General features: G+C 39.4%; 1 pseudogene; it reads right to left on the minus strand.

The window, feature by feature from the left end:
• Positions 1-1,122: 1,122 nt before the first annotated feature.
• LOC135196651 (transcription factor Adf-1-like) lies at positions 1,123-4,898 on the minus strand (annotated as a pseudogene).
• Between the last annotated feature and the right edge of the window lie 3,031 nt (positions 4,899-7,929).

A 7,929-nucleotide genomic window follows, 5' to 3' on the forward strand; every position in this document is an offset into this window, starting at 1 on the left:
TGCTAAGAGCAAGCAAGCGTCTCAGTAGCCTCATGGATTATGGAAAATATGACCTTCTCCATACTGGAAATGGAAAATTGCCTCTTTCCTAAACAGTAAACAGATTGGTCTTCTCAGAAGAGCTATTTTTAAAGGAAGATATCTTACCAGTTTTGACTATCTCTGAAAAAAAAAATCCACTCTTTGATGTGAACTGTGTGTGACGAAGTAGGAAACTGAATGACTGAGATACTGTTATAATTTAACATGACATTGACTGACATTGGGCATGGACATAAGAAATATGGTATATTTGAAAATGACTTATTACTTGCACATTCAAGAAACAACATTAATGTAATGTCATGTAATAACTATTTATATACTGTGCGTCTCATAAATCGACTATGTAACGTGTCACTCGTTCAGTAATTAAAAAAAAATTATTATTCATGTTTTTATCCTTCATTTCATTATTAATATTTCAAAGTAGCATGAAGGTAACATAAATGCATTTAAGTCAGTATTGCTTTTTAATTACACTATCAGGTATTTCTTTGAGTTACAAAAATACAAAGTAATTGCTAAGAACAATATATAAGTTTACTCTGTCCTTTGCATACATTTTTAGCATCAAACTTTTAGAGTGGCTCTTGTATATAGAAGAAGAAGGGTAGCTTCTGTCTTCTGTAAGCTTTGGAATTTCCTTCTTCCCTTTGGATTACCACTCTTAGGAAGCGTTTACACCTAGCGAATCGGCTCGATTCCATTCATGGAGAATCATTCGACTCGTCATTCTGAATGATCACCGTTCGCACTGACTGAATCTGGGTGCATGAACTTAATGCTGGAACCTTTGGCATTTGTTCCCAGATTTGGTAAATAACTAAGAAATCTTTTGTTTACTTTATTTTATCTATTTATTTATTTTTAGAAAACTGAAATTCCTGGTGGAGTTGAATTAGCAAAATTCTGATTACCGCCGAGCAGCTTGATTTGGCGGGAAAGCCTTTTTCCTGAGGTGAGAAGTACAATAATGAGAACAAAGAAATGTATTGCACGTACCCGGCAGGTCTGGCATAAGACAATTGTAAATAAAATATCACACGATATATAAAGACATCTTTTATTTATGGTAGTGAATACAGTTATGGCCTCCAATAATCTCTCTCTCTCTCTCTCTCTCTTAGGCCTAGTGCTCAGAGGTTCTATCGCTAGCATGTGATGATGACGGTGTATGTGGGGCTGGTCTGAAGAGCTTCCTACGAAAGGCTTCGAGTATTTCTATCCTGACGTCTATACTGTCACGGGGCGACAGGTTGTTTCATTAGAGGCAGCAGACTCAACAGAAACTGGCGATCTGGGTCAATGTCTAGAGTTCTAGAAGCCGCTTGTTCCCGCATCTTCTTCTTGTTGCCCTGAGAACTCCGGATCAATTTTCACCTCCATTATCGTTGGGGACGTTTTTGATGGCGTCTGTGATAAAGAATTTCGTTTCTTGAACAGATGCGTCGTCGAGCGCGTCCTGGAGAGCGGCGGAGGTTGAAGGGTTGTCAGGGGCGTCGTACACTTCAGAACTCGCGTCCTCCTCAGGGGGCGTCGGAGCATTTGAATTGGGGCTATTGCTCCTCGCGGGCGTTCACGTGGGTGGATGAGGAATTCCATGGCGTCGTAGAAGACCCACCTCCTGGTTTTGGCGGTTGGTGACCCAGTTGGTTTGTCCCTGATCTTTCTCCATTTCTCTCATGAAGTTGCTCCTCAGATTGCGCCATTTTTCCTTGCATTCGGCTTCTGAAAAAAAAAGGCACATTGGCAAACAATGAAATCTAATCAATAATGAAATGGCACTTACAGGATTGCTATAATGGCAGGCTCTCTCTCTCTCTCTCTCTCTCTCAGAAATGCAAGTACGTTTTGTATAACATCTTTTCTAGACGCTGTTATAAACAGTCTTCAAGACATGCTGTGGGTGGGTGGTATGCAGAGAATAGGAACACAGGAATATTCAATGTTACTTGGTGTGGGGGGGGGGAATGGGGTTAGGGGGCGGGGGGGGTTAGGGGGCGGGGGGGCCCGGTAAGTCCCCCCTCCGGCAAGTCAGGGCACGGCGCCCTCCGATAGTTAGGTGTCAAGGACTCGTTGATGGGCAAGGAATCCCGTTTCCGGGTTTATAATTAAATTTTTTTAAGAAATGGTAACCGTGAGGTGGAGTTTGAAGGGAGGTGAATAACAAAAACTGTCAAATCACCTGTGCATTTCATTTCGGTAGCGATCTCCTTCCACAGGGCAGCTAAGCTATTGCATCCCGATCTCGGCATGCATAGGTATCCCAAGATCGTAGTATAGGTAGCGCTTCGCTTTCAATGGTAGCATGGTGTTCGCCAAGATGGTATGCTATTCATCGGGTTGTGTTCGCCCCCCCCCCCCCCCCCCAGTTCTGGGATTCGCCTGGAATTCGCCGTTACTGATCAAAATTTTGGCTTAGCATCTTGAATCGATTCGATTAACTTGGTGTGATTTGTTCCATTTTTGTTAGTTGTGGCGAATCAAGACGAGTCATGAATCGTGCTGATTTAAATCGATTCGAATTTGCTTGGGTGCAAACGTGGCCCAGCGGCGGATTTGAGGGGGACCCCCACCTGATTATTGTGCCTTCTCCTGCACCCCCCCCCCCCATTGGATATAAATAATAGAACATCGTTTTCTTTCAATAATTCATTTATAGTTAGCAAAAGTTTGCATGGTGAATATTATTTCAGCGACTACCACTACATATGTGTACACACACATATTATATATATATATATATATATATTATATATATATATATTATATATATATATATATATACATACACACACACGCACGCCACGCACGCACACACACACACACACATATATATATGTATATATATATATATATATATATTTAATATATATATATATATATATATATATATATATATATATATATATATATATATATTCTAATTTTTACTTCTACGTGCTCCCCCACCAGCACCCGCAACCCCATCCTACCACCCATTAAAGATTTCTAGATCCGCCACTGCGGCCGGGCTAGCTGGTAGATCAATCGCTTTCTTTTACATCTTTAAAAATACATTTTTAGTTTTCGCACTTCTTTTAGAGATATTCTTTTCGTTTCACTTTTGTCAAACTATCATCATATCATAGTTCTCTCTCTAATGAAAAAAAAAAAACTGATTGGATTCGTTTTTTACTTTGTACAAAATTTATGAATGACCACAATCAACTCGATTTTCACTTTTCTTAAAACTATAAATTCTTTATTCTTTTGCCCGTTTTGAAAATAGCCTTTTGCTTCGTCTTCTTCATTTTGCATTTACAACTCCGGAATCGTCCAGACATCCCTAGACCATGAAGGACAGAACCCATCACAAAGTTACTGAAACTCCTCCCGCCCACATCATTGTCGTTCACGTTCATCGTCATCACCATATTCATGTTCTCGTTCCTGTTGTTGTCATTGTTATTATTGTTGTTGCTATTGACGACCACGTTCATGATGAGCTGACGTTCACGCCGTCACAATGAGCTGCGCATTTTCCGCTCATCCGTTTCGTCCGGCTGGGTGCCATGATGATCACTCGGGCGTTTGTCTCCACCCAACTCAGAGAGGCGTTCGATGAGGTGTTTTGGTAGTGTTTCTCGACGAGCGGGACCCATAGGCAGAGATAAATTCAGGATAATTTCGAGGCATGGTCGTTTCGGCCTCGTCAAATCTGATTGCTTCTGATTTTAGGAAATAGAGTCGATGACTTAATCCGTTAACCAATCGTTTCTCTTTGATGACGCGCGACATTTTCATGTTTGAATGACACCACAGTCAAACTTTTAATTAACTTCTCCACTTTCCTGTAAAGGAATTGACGATATCCTTGCATGATTATTCGTCATTTTACAACAGGGCTATTATGTATTGGCAGCATTAGCGTAAATGTCTAGGAATTAACTCGAGGTAAAAAAAAAAAAATCACCCTAAAACTTTCCACAGCCCTGCAGAGCTGTTATTCTGTCGGCGCGTAAAGCTTGATTGAGGTCTTTAACAAAGTGTATAAGAATCAGAGTCGACTTGCAACTTGCAAGTCGTACTACGGCTGCGATTACATCAAGCGAGTCGAGTCGAGTCAAGTCAAGACGAGTCATATGACTAGAGTAATTTTGAATCAGCGCCGTTCCAACTGACTGTGAGTCAGAAAGGCAGAATCAAGTTCAACACACACACACACACACACACACACATGTGAAAAAAGCAGACTTGGCACCTGTATCCAGAGGGCATTTATTCAACAAAATATTAGCGTTGGCATTTTTGACTTCCAATTCGGTCAGGATTCGAGCAACAAAGGGAGACTGGAGGGAGGGGCCTTACCTCTCCCCCCCTTGGAGCCATCCCTGGTGAAGGATTATTTATCACGTGGCCTTATTTTATTTGTTGATGCTATTGCTTTATCCCTTATATTGTTACAAAAGATTAGTATTGTCATAATATCTTTAACTTTTGAAACGGCATTTATACCATTTAGTATAATATCAGTGAACGTATCAAAGGTGAACAAGAGTTTAACTTTAACAAGAAATACTAGTTCCTCTCAAATTGGAGGAGTCCCAGACTGCGTGACGCCTGGTGGAGCAGCGGTTACTATAACAGCATATCTCTTGCATTTCAAACCTGTCCGAGTTGCCAAATGCAGCCATTTCTTCTCTTGAATACAGCAGTATATAAAAACATAACTCACCTGTGCACTTAATTTCTGCAGCAATATCCTTCCATAAAGCAGCTTATGGCATCCCTATTCCGGTGCAAGGGATTATTTTTCACGGATCATATATAGCACTTCGCTCTGCCACTAAACTTATCAGGACTTCAAGATTCATTGTGCTCACCTCTCGGCGGACTCGCCATGACTGATGAAAAAATCGTCTTGACTCGCCTCGACTCGGCATGACTCGACTCGCTTGTATGTAACTATCCCACGTGAATTAATGTGGCGATTCAAGAAGAGTCATGAATCGTCTTGACTTGACTCGACTCGACTCTCTTGGTGTAAACATAGATCTTGAACGCAGCCGTAACACCCATCAGTGCGCAGGCGCAGTTGGATGACCCAAATCAGCGACGTTGGTCTTGTTTACGAGTATTTTTTTGTTTGTTTAAAAATGGTTCTTATTGTTGAAATATATCATGGCATTTTGTTCCGTTTGAATAATGATGACGACTATGACAAGTTTCAAGTTACCTATCATGGCAATGGTGCAAACAGCAAAACAATAATGAATAATAATAACTGTTACCGTATTGTAAGTTTACCGGTGCCCTAGGTTTCTATCACTAGCTTGAAAAATTAAATGTCTGGATTCCGTTTAACTGGATGGCCTATACAGCCACCTAGAAAGGAAATAAAATTCATTAATTTACACTCGATATATAAACTAATAAATATGTATATATTCATATATAGGCCTATATATACGTAATATATTTTTTTGCATAAAATATTTACATATATATGTATAACTGAATCCACGAAAATATGGAACGTGATGAATATATATAAAGGCAAAAGCCATGAAGGAATTTAAAACAATGGAGTACCACTGGAAGGCCTTTTGACTCTCTCTTCCTTTACTAAGAACGAGAGAATCGGAAAGGCCTTGCAGCGGTACTTCCATGTTTCACTTTCCTTCATGGCTTTTGCCTTTATATATTATTATATATATATATATATATATATATATAACATATATATATATAAAAAATATATATATATATATATATATATATATATATATAATATATATGTGTGTGTGTGTGTGTGTGTGTGTGTGTGTGTGTGTGGTGTGTGTGTGTAGTGTGTGTGTGTGTGTGTGTGTGTGTGTGTGTGTGTATAACTGAATCACGAAAGTTAGGAACGTGATAAATCCATAAATAAAGATATATGCCCAACGAAGGAAAATGTTTGCTGCCTAGTAAAGGAACGTTTAACGTCGATAGGTCTCGCAGATACTCCTTCGTTTATTTTTCCTTTCGTGGCATATATCTTTTATGATATATATATATATATATATATATATATATATATATATATATATATATATATATATAGGTACTTACGTGTAGAGGAAGCAGAGGAGGGCAAAAATGCAAGCCGCTATGGCGAAGATAGAGCTGGGCAAGACGTCGATAGTTGCGTTGTAGCGACCGTGCAGAAACTTAGAGCAGTTTATGATGTCTTCCGAGGGCGACAAGAGTGTCAGTTCCTTCTGGTGGGACAATCTTCGACAGCGCTCCACAGGACGCGACGGAACTCGTCCCGCTGAAGAGGAAGGTTCCCACCAGTGTATTGATAATATAAAATAACAATAGAACTTCGAGGTCAGTTCAGCGCTGAAAGGAAAATGAGAAGAAGAGGCAGCAAAGGTGTAACAGGAGTAAATCTCGCAGTTGCACTATGCAATAATTGTTAGATGAGGGTGGGAAGTAACGACGGAGGAAAGATGTGAACGGAGGTATAGTAAAAGTAATGAACGGTGCTGCAGCAAATGACGAAGAGACGCTGCAAACAACATGAAGTAAATAATAATATATTAATAATAATATTTTAACTTTAATAAAGGGTCAAGCCAAATGCAGTGCATTACTACCCTAATACTATTAGACCTAAATATTTATCTATTATTTAAATTCTTTTTCCATTTAATAAACGTGATCTCTTCTTCCCCTTTTACCTCATATTACTTTCTAGGACTTTACATTCATTGATTTCCCCCTGACAGGCATCAGATATATTACGCTATCTTTGGCGCAAGTTCTGGAGGGAAAAATGAACTCAGCTCTACAACAGATGCTCTCAGTTTCGGCCAAAACGGCGGCATTCTGAGCCTTTCCAATTGCACTAGTGCTTTCCTTGTTCACAAATAGTGCATGAGTTGAGAGAGAGAGAGAGAAAGAAAGGGGAAACATGAATGCGATCGTCATAACACTTTAGTCTCAATGACCGATTCATGAAGTCATGGTCCTTTGAATGTGAATGCGGCCTTGTTGCCGATGCAGAGATGTTAGTTGGCTAAATTTACTTTTGTTATAAAGACGTGCATTCACACACACACACACACACACACACACACACAACACACATATATATATATATATATTATATATATATATATATATATATACATATATATAATATATAATATCCAACTCAAAGCTGTTCATCTAACAAGGGATGGAGGGGTCTAAAGAAGCAACATAACAAGGTTCTCTAACACATCCAAATTGGACTAACGATATGAGAGCAAATTGAGAAAACGGAAGTTTATATATATATCATATATATATATATATATATATATATATATAGTTATATATATATATATATATATATATATAAGAGAGAGAGCGAGACAGTTAGAGTGCGTATAAGTTATACAGTCAGTTAAGCTTCGGTTAAAGCTTAAAAGTCTTATGATTTACATGAATTTAGAAAAAAAACATTTCCAAAAATGAAATGTGTAGACGAAAATACATCTTCACAATTTTGCCTATTTTCCATTCGTTCGTCTGACGGTGCTAACAGCAAGAATTAATACCCAAGTCGAAAAAGTTTCGAAATGATGGCGATAATGTCCAATGATGTGGTGTTGGCGCCGGGTTCCCTTTTCTTCCTGGCAACAGACAGCTTTCTTCAATCTCTTCTGTGACAGCAACTCTTTCATCCTGGGACTTGCATCCTGAGACTTTCGACCAGCTCCCCTGGAGTTTCTCTCCAAGCGGCATAGGGAATACAGGATGGCGCACAGGTTCAGGGCCGCGTCAGTCGCAAAAACTGTCATGTAACCGAAATGGCTGTACAGGAGAGTGCCCGCAGCTTTACTGGCCGGTATTCCCCCAAGAAGAAACCATCGG

The sequence above is a fragment of the Macrobrachium nipponense genome, chromosome 18, assembly GCF_015104395.2.
Source record: "Macrobrachium nipponense isolate FS-2020 chromosome 18, ASM1510439v2, whole genome shotgun sequence".
Taxonomy (NCBI): domain Eukaryota; kingdom Metazoa; phylum Arthropoda; class Malacostraca; order Decapoda; family Palaemonidae; genus Macrobrachium; species Macrobrachium nipponense.